The following is an 8,058-nucleotide window of genomic DNA, read 5'->3' as shown; positions in this document are numbered from 1 at the left end:
TTGGCGAGATCACATTTAAAATACTGCTTGCAGTGATGGTCAACTTCTCCAGATAGGATTTGTGAAAATTGAAACTGTGCACAAATGAGTTACAAGGATATTGCGGAGACCTGAGGGCTTGGGTTAAGCGTGGAGATGGGGTCGGCAGGGGCTTTTTCGCTGGAATGTTCCAGGCAGCGTGTAACGTTCTCACGGTTTATAAAATCATGAGTGGCATGAATAGGCAACTGGACTAAATCGTTTGCGCAGGATGGTGAAGTTCAGAACTGGAGGGCACAGGTTTATGGTGACAGGCACTGAGACACACTAAATAAGGTATAGAGAGTGAGAGAATGATGGTTGATTTCCAAGAGGCATTGCTTCAGCTCAGTCTTCGGTTTTAAAAATAAGCATTTTTTTCGTGAAAGTAGTTTAGTAGTTAAGTCGTGAATGGAACGTTAGGGGTACTAAAATTGAGTGATGTACCAATTAATAAGTGAGTGGGTACAATATTGTCCAATGCACAATGAAATGGAGAATGCCATATTTATAAGGAACAATCAATAAAGATCTTTTAAATAAAATGTGACGTTGCAGGACTCTGAAATACTCACCGAACTGGCTGTGCTGGGTTTATGAGTCACATTGACTTTTGTGCAGGAGCATCAACTGATTCGGAAGGCAAAATGATATTTTTCATCTGTTCAGCAGTGGCGAAGCAAATATATATTCCTCCATTCCTATCAGCACTTGACAAGGTGAGCATGCATTGCCTGATCGAAACATTTTAGTCCATGAAACTCTTTTTTTCTATTGAGAAACAGGATGTAGCAGTTATTGAACTGCAGCTTTCTCTTTTCCTTTACCAATTTTAATATCCAAACATTCCGTTGAACTGACAGAATGCTGAATTCTACAACAATTATTTCTTTTCTCTCAGATATTCAGCCTCTGCATTTTTCTTTTCTTTAGCGATCTGAATGACCTGATATTTATGGGGAAATGAATGTTGCAGTTTGTCTCGCATGCGATAGAAGAATCAACTGAGTGGTGACAGGTGCATTTTAATTTTCCTGTGCGGAAATGAGGTGGTGTCGAGTTAAAAGTGTGGATCCGGAAAAGTACACCTGGTACGGCAGCATCTTTGGAGGAGGAAAGTCGATGTTTTGAGCATACGTTCTTCGTCAGGAATGTTCGAAACATTGACAGTCCTGGTCCTCAGATGTTGCCTAACCACTGTGCTATGTCGTGCCATCCTTCCTGACTCTAATCTCTCGCATTTGCAATCCTCGCCTTCTCCTCAGTCGGGGTAGTGTTCGATGCTGTTCCTGAGATGTAAGAACATGTCATAATGATAGTTTGGATATGCAGTTGGAAGCTCATCACTGATGAAATTCATTCTCCCCCTCTCAATCTGCCAAGCACATGCAGGTCCTGCGCCTCCTTCATTGACATTCCCTGAACACCTGACGCCTGAAAGAAGAAGGCCTCATCTTCCCCTTGGGCCCTTGATACCACATGGGATCACCAGTTTCCTCATTCGCCCTTCCCTCACATTATTCTAGTTTCATGATTCCAACTCAGCATTGCCCTCATGACCTGCACATCACCTTTCCAACCTTCCCGCTCCACGTCCTGTCATAACTAGTAACTTATTCTCCACCTTTATCTACTCCTCGCATTCACAGCTATCACGGTCCCAAACCCCCGAACCTCCCATTTATCTATCAGTCCCCACGGCCACAAACCTCATTCCCGATGAAGGGTTTATGTCCGAATCATCAACTCTCCCGCTCCTCGCATGCTGCCAGACCTACTGTGTTTTCTATCACCACACTGTCGGCTCTGAGTTCTCGCATCTGCAGTTCTCACTTTCTCCACGGGGCAGTATTGTGTAAAAGTCACATGAGTGGAAAAGAGCAGTTTCTGTGGCTTTCTAAGTTGTTAATTTAATTTGCTCAATCGGCTCTTGCTGGAGTACTGTGTGTCTTTCTGCAATTATCATTAAAGCAGGGATGTGATAGCATTGGAAACAGTGCAGAACAGATTTACCAGGATATTGTCTGTTCGAAGAGTTTCACTTATGAAGATAGTTTGGACGGACTGGGCTCTCACAAAGATGTTCTCTTTTTTTAAAAAGAAACGGAGCTGTACTTTTTCTCAAGGATCATGTCTCTTGATATCTTTTTTATCAAAGGCATTTTAAAACAGTTCGGGCTCCGAATCGGATGAAGTGTTACAGAGATGAAAGTGTTCACTGTGAGGCCTTTCGTTTCTCTGTAAACAGCTGAGGCTTAAGGCCATAGATTTAATGTTTTAGAAACGGAAAAAGAGTGGTCATTCTGGAAAGTTGAATTCCGGTTTTTAGATCCTGCAGCAGTGGTGCACTAACTAATAACCTCTCTCCTTCTGCCCTTCTAATTTTTAACTGTAAGCTTCTGTTTCATTTTTACTGTTTTTAAGGTACTTTTTTAAAGGATTATTGTGTATTTTCAGAACAGCATTAGTAAGTCTACTTTGGATAGACTAAGTTCTGTGGGTATTCTATATTCTGTTGTTTGTTTTTCAATCCGTCATTTTATGAATAATTTTTGTAACTAGCTTACTCGGGTAATTTTCACTGTACGCTTTACGAAAAAAATATAACGTTACGGTCTGGGTTGTCTGCTTAATAACGTTTTGAATGGTTTAGCCTCGCCCATAATAAATTGGGAGGTAGTTGATGGATTAACAGAGCAACTGATAGGTGCTTGCGTCTTTATTTCGGGTGTTGATTTGGATGAGGGTAGTCAATGCTTGTGAAGGCAATGTCTCATTTAGGTACAAAGAGTTGTCTTGCTATGGACGATGTAAAGTTGGTAGTTTTACAAAAAAATAATTCAGGCCGGGCTTCTGGAATTAGCAGACATACTGGGGTTGTATTTGCCTCTTTCTGTGAGGAAAGGATAGATCATTCCCGCAATAGCTCAGCATTTAACTAAGCTGGAAAATCCATAAGAATCTGTAGAGATGGTTAAAATTTATTTGAAAATGAAGCAGCTTGAGTTAGACTCGAGAGATAAGGAAAGGAAACCAGATTTGAAGCAGTTTGCGGTACGATTTGAAGTAGAAAGAGGGAAGAAGAGAGAGCAGCAGAGCAGAGAGAAAGGGAGATAGGGTTTGAACTTCAGAAATTGGCAATTATTAAAGGAATTCACCTTATAAGGCTGGAGATAAAGGCTGAATATAAGCTTAATCTGGAAGAGCATATTGTTAAAACGACAAGATTAGCAGCTGAAATGGTTGATTGTTATGAAGTGGTTCATAAAACAAGGATGGGCTTCCAGAATCATTTTAAGTCTGAGGGATAGAAATTGGGGCAAAGAGAAATCCTCACGTGGAAAGGGAAAGTTAAATCTCTGTGAAAATCATTAGGATAACTTATCACAGGGTAAATAGGAAACTCTTGAAGGGAACAAGATCTGAGGTTTTCATTGCAATAAAGTAGGCCACATGAAATCAGTGTTGGAGAACTAGGGAAAACACTGGAAAGTCAGATTCAGGGAAACGAAACAAGTCTGGATGTTTTGTTGCCATGGCAATAGAAAGCACAGTGGAGGGTGGAAAGCTGCATCAGAGTGCACAAGCCGATCAGAGGTTGGTAAGGGGGAAGTGCCACATCTGCTTTAATAATATACCTGCAAAGTTAAAGTTCATTTACCTTGGCCAGGGGTAGCAGATAGAGAGGCAACAATATTGAGGGACACAGGATCGTGCCTGTCTGTGATTCAGAAGGAGGAGAAATATGTACTCCCGAAGAACTATGTATACGGGAATTCATGGTGGGACGAAAAATTGCTGAGTTATTTACAGTGTGGCGAGAGTGGGCAGAAAGAGTGGGGAATTTCTGGTGGGAGGTCTGGACAAACTCTCAGCTCCAAGAATACAATTTGTGCTTGCAAATGATATAGCTCAATCACCGGTAAGCGTGCTGCCTACTCCAGATGAAAAGCCAGTCGAGATGCAGGCAAGTGCAGCAATGCAGGACGTTTATCAAGGAATTTTCCCAGATTGTGCCTTAACGCGATCACAGAGTCACAAGCTGAAGCAGGACAAATCAAAAGGCACGGATATGGAAGCTCAAATATGCTTACAATTTTTTTTTGTCAGATAAGTGGGACACAGCAGGGGACAAGCGTTAAAAATGCAAGTATATTCAGCTCTACTATGCTACTGAGTTACAGCAGAAAGATGAATAATTAAAGCAGTTGGATCAGAAGACATGTACTTGGAAGGAGAGTGAATGCATCTCCGTGTGATATTACTTTGCAAATGATATGTTAAGGAGGACGTGGAGAGCAACACATATTCAAGCAAGTGAGAAATGGGCAGAATTTATTTTTCCAGGAGGGTACAGAAAGGTGGTGCTGCGAGTGCTGCATGTGCCACAAATTGGAGGGTACGTAGGCGTGATGAAAACGGAGGCTAAAATACAAAGACATTTTTACGGCCTGGATTGCAGGGGAATGCATTTGAATTTTGCCAGACGTGTCATACATTTCAACTAATAGGAAAACCATGGGAAATAATAAAGCCTGCACCTTCAATATCTATACCAGCGTTCGAGGAATCTTTCTTAAGTGTTTTCATTAATTGTGAAGTTTCCCTACATCCAGTAAAAGATGGTAATAAGTAAAATGATGTATTGACGAGATTTCCAAATGTTGTTCAATCATGCAATATGACAGCTAAAAGGATAGTGGACGAATTCCGGTTTTTTAAAAAACTAGATGAAGACTCCCATCAGAGAGAAAATTAGCTCAAGGGTCAAACTTCATGTCCAAACTTTTCAAGGAGTGTATAGATAGCTTGGAAATAAAACGATTCAAATCTACTGTGTACAATCCAGAATCACAGGGTGCACTGGAAAGGTGACGTCAATTATTAAAGACTATATTGAGGTTTTATGGTTCGGAGTAGCCAGATTATTTCCATAAGGGAGTTGCGTCAGTGCTGTTTGCGATCTGAGATGTACCAAAATAATCCACCAAACTAAGTCCGTCTGAAACCAATTTTGGGCATAAAGTAAGAGGACCATTAAAATGTATTAAGGAAAAAATAATAAGTCAGATTACAGAGACCACGCATTTGGATGATGTATCAAATTTTAAAGTTGAACTAAATAATGTTGGGGAGTTGTCGAGGCAGTATTAAAAAGTATCGCAGCAAATGGTGAAGCAGGAAGTGTATGAGAAATCAAAAAATCACAATTGAGCTGATGGGAATAATGCAATTATTTAAAATTCATTAATCGGTGAAATTTTAAAGCAAGGTTTAAAAGACCTTGTCAAATTGAGAGGAAATTGAATGAGGTTATCTACTTGATAGGGAGTCCAGTCATGAAGGAATCTCACAGAATGTGATGGGAATATGCTTTAACGGTATTTTGGGAAAGAACGAACGCAAGAGGAGGATGCGTTATTGACTACAACACACTGGCAATAACCAATGTCAGGGAATTCTGCATGGACGTTCCTGAAATAAAATTGGACAATGCAAAAGTTGTCCAAAATTGGTAAAGTTATTCAGTTATCTTCCAGAAGAAAATCGAAAGAGTTATTACTCTTGCATGGGGAGATCTGCTGAAATATACTGGGACTTAATAATCTAATTGTAGATGATGTAAATATGATGCTGTTCTGACTCTGTAACATCCTTGCAGGTATAACCCTTTAAAGTTGTACAAGTTCATAAGGAGATGTCACGTATGCACCAAAACGGCATAGCCGAAGTGAGTTTCAATGAATAGAGTTCACCCATCATCACGGTGCCAAAGCCAGAAAAGACCCAACAGTTATGTGTGGACTACCACAAAATCAATGTTGTTAGAAAGACTGATGCGTATACATATCTGCAGTTGGAGGACTGTGTGGAAAAGATTGGAGGAGCAACTTGCATTTCTTAGTTGGACTTCCTCAAAGGTTACTGGTAGGGAAGTTTGACAGAAAGATCAAAGGCAAATTTGTAACGCCAACTGGCCTGCAGAAATTTAAAGTAATGCCGTTTGTACGAAAAACACTTCAGCCACATTTCAGAGGTTAACTGACAGGGTAATTGCCGAATACGCAACTGATTGGTGTATATTGTGCCTGGTGACTTTCAAACTCTCGTGGATTGAATATTTACAGCATTTATCGGGCTTTTTTGATCGAATTCGGAAGTCAAACTGGTTTGTAAACCTAGCTGAAAGTGAATCTGCCAAAGCCAAAGTCACCTTCGTGGGAAACGTCGTTGAACACGGACAAATGGCCCCACGGGATGCGAAATCGAAAGTTACAGGGGACTTTTACACATTGTTGACGAAAAGAGCAGTACGACGGTTCCCTGCATTGAGTGGCTTTTACTGAAAGTTTGTGCTGAATGTTTGCAGTGGGACTATTCCATTCACCGAACGGTTAAAAACAGGCATGAAATTTCAGTGAACACAATACTGTCAAAATGTTGTTTTTCTCAGAGCAGAGCTGATTGTGAGGAGACATGATTGACGTGTACGAAATAATGAGGAGCAAGGAATTACAGATTGAAGGAAACATTTGCTCTTGATCGATCACCAGGGTTGGTAGATTTCAGATAAGATGCAGAAAGCTTTGAATAGACTGGTAGGAAAACTTTATCAGTCAGCGGGTAGGAGACTCGAGAACTCACACTCTATAAAGATCAGTTGGACAGTTAACCCTTCATTCTTCTCTGATTCCACTGGCCAAAGAGTTTCGAAAAATGCTCAAAGCAGAGCATCACCGCGAGCAACAATTATTCGATCAGTGGCTTTATGAAATGGAAAGGTGCCCAATAGTCACCCGCGCGACTATTCGGCTTCCCTCCTGTGATGACGCTGGGACATTGACTCTCATGTTCTCGGGGGCATTTAATGAAGGCATTCTCGTTCCTGCAATGAGGAGCTCACACCTTATTTCGGCTTTTGAAAAATCAATTTTTAAGCGGAATTAAAATCTGCCCTGCCGGCGAGCCAGGTAGGATTCGAACCTACATTCTCCTGATTCATAGTCAGGCGCGTTATCCATTGCGCCACTGGCCCGATGCGCAGCTTTAACAGCCGTGATGTTAATACGGACACGGTTAATAGTAGTCATATTCACCAGTTGAACAAGCAATAAAGATAATCACTGTCACTGCTTCAGTCTAATCTTCATCACCTTTCAAAGCAACGAATTTTCCAAAAAAAAACACATATGTCCTCATGAAGCTTCCATTCACACTCTGTCTGCTTAGTCATTTAATGGAATGTGATGTGATGAATTTCGAATCCACTTCTTCAGCATAACTGACGTGAATGTGAGCCGAATCACCACATTGTATATACCAGTTAATTTTCAGAGGTTTCGAGTACAGTAGCAACTTTTGCGAATATGCAGGAAAGTGAATACTGTGAACCGAGCAAAAAAATCCCTTCATGGAAATTAATCCAGTGCAAAGTCAAACATATGAGGATGGCAGATGACGTAAACATTCCTCTGCATCACTCTGCACAGATGCTTCTCCAAGAATTGACTCTTTGCAGAATTCTTCTTTGTAATTTTGACTGTCCCGGTTGTAGATATTCTTTCAATCCACAACAAGTATCCTGCTGAAAACTACTGACTTAAGAATAAAATAGTTGAGTATCTATTCGACCAGCTGATGTCCCAAAGTTCCGTGTTCCATGTGAATACAAGTTCTTGCAGGTGAAATTGGAGCTCCGAGCCTGATGTCCCACTGCTTCTTGATGCGTGGGAATTGAAGCCGGTCTCCTTAAGGCGGGAGCTTTTAGCCTCGATATTTCACGCGCATCTATATCATCAGCGAATGGTATTACGCTCACCGATTGCATTTTCGCAGCCACATGCTCGCGCTGAACGCCATTACCATTTCCAATTAGTTTTGGGTGCACTGCAAATCAATTTCTCTGATTCCACGCCCTTGAACTGGGATTATATGACATGCCATTATATGATTACGTCAATAAGTGAGGAAATTGGTGAAGTAACCGATGTTAAAATACAGTGTTATTGAGAAATACATTTCAGCAATACCCTGCAGTAT

General features: G+C 40.9%; 1 non-coding gene across 1 annotated transcript; it reads right to left on the bottom strand.

Annotated features, from left to right (window-relative positions):
• Positions 1 to 6,981: 6,981 nt before the first annotated feature.
• On the bottom strand, positions 6,982 to 7,054 carry trnah-aug (transfer RNA histidin (anticodon AUG)). Its single transcript has one exon. It is a non-coding gene; the product is annotated as a tRNA-His (tRNA).
• Positions 7,055 to 8,058: the final 1,004 nt, after the last annotated feature.

The sequence above is a fragment of the Chiloscyllium plagiosum genome, unplaced genomic scaffold (genome assembly GCF_037043375.1).
Source record: "Chiloscyllium plagiosum isolate Xiang-an unplaced genomic scaffold, Cpla_swu_hap1 HiC_scaffold_38, whole genome shotgun sequence".
Classification (NCBI taxonomy): Eukaryota; Metazoa; Chordata; class Chondrichthyes; order Orectolobiformes; family Hemiscylliidae; genus Chiloscyllium; species Chiloscyllium plagiosum.
Note: the sequence above shows the minus strand (reverse complement) of the source record. Positions and strands in the feature narration are given on the sequence as shown.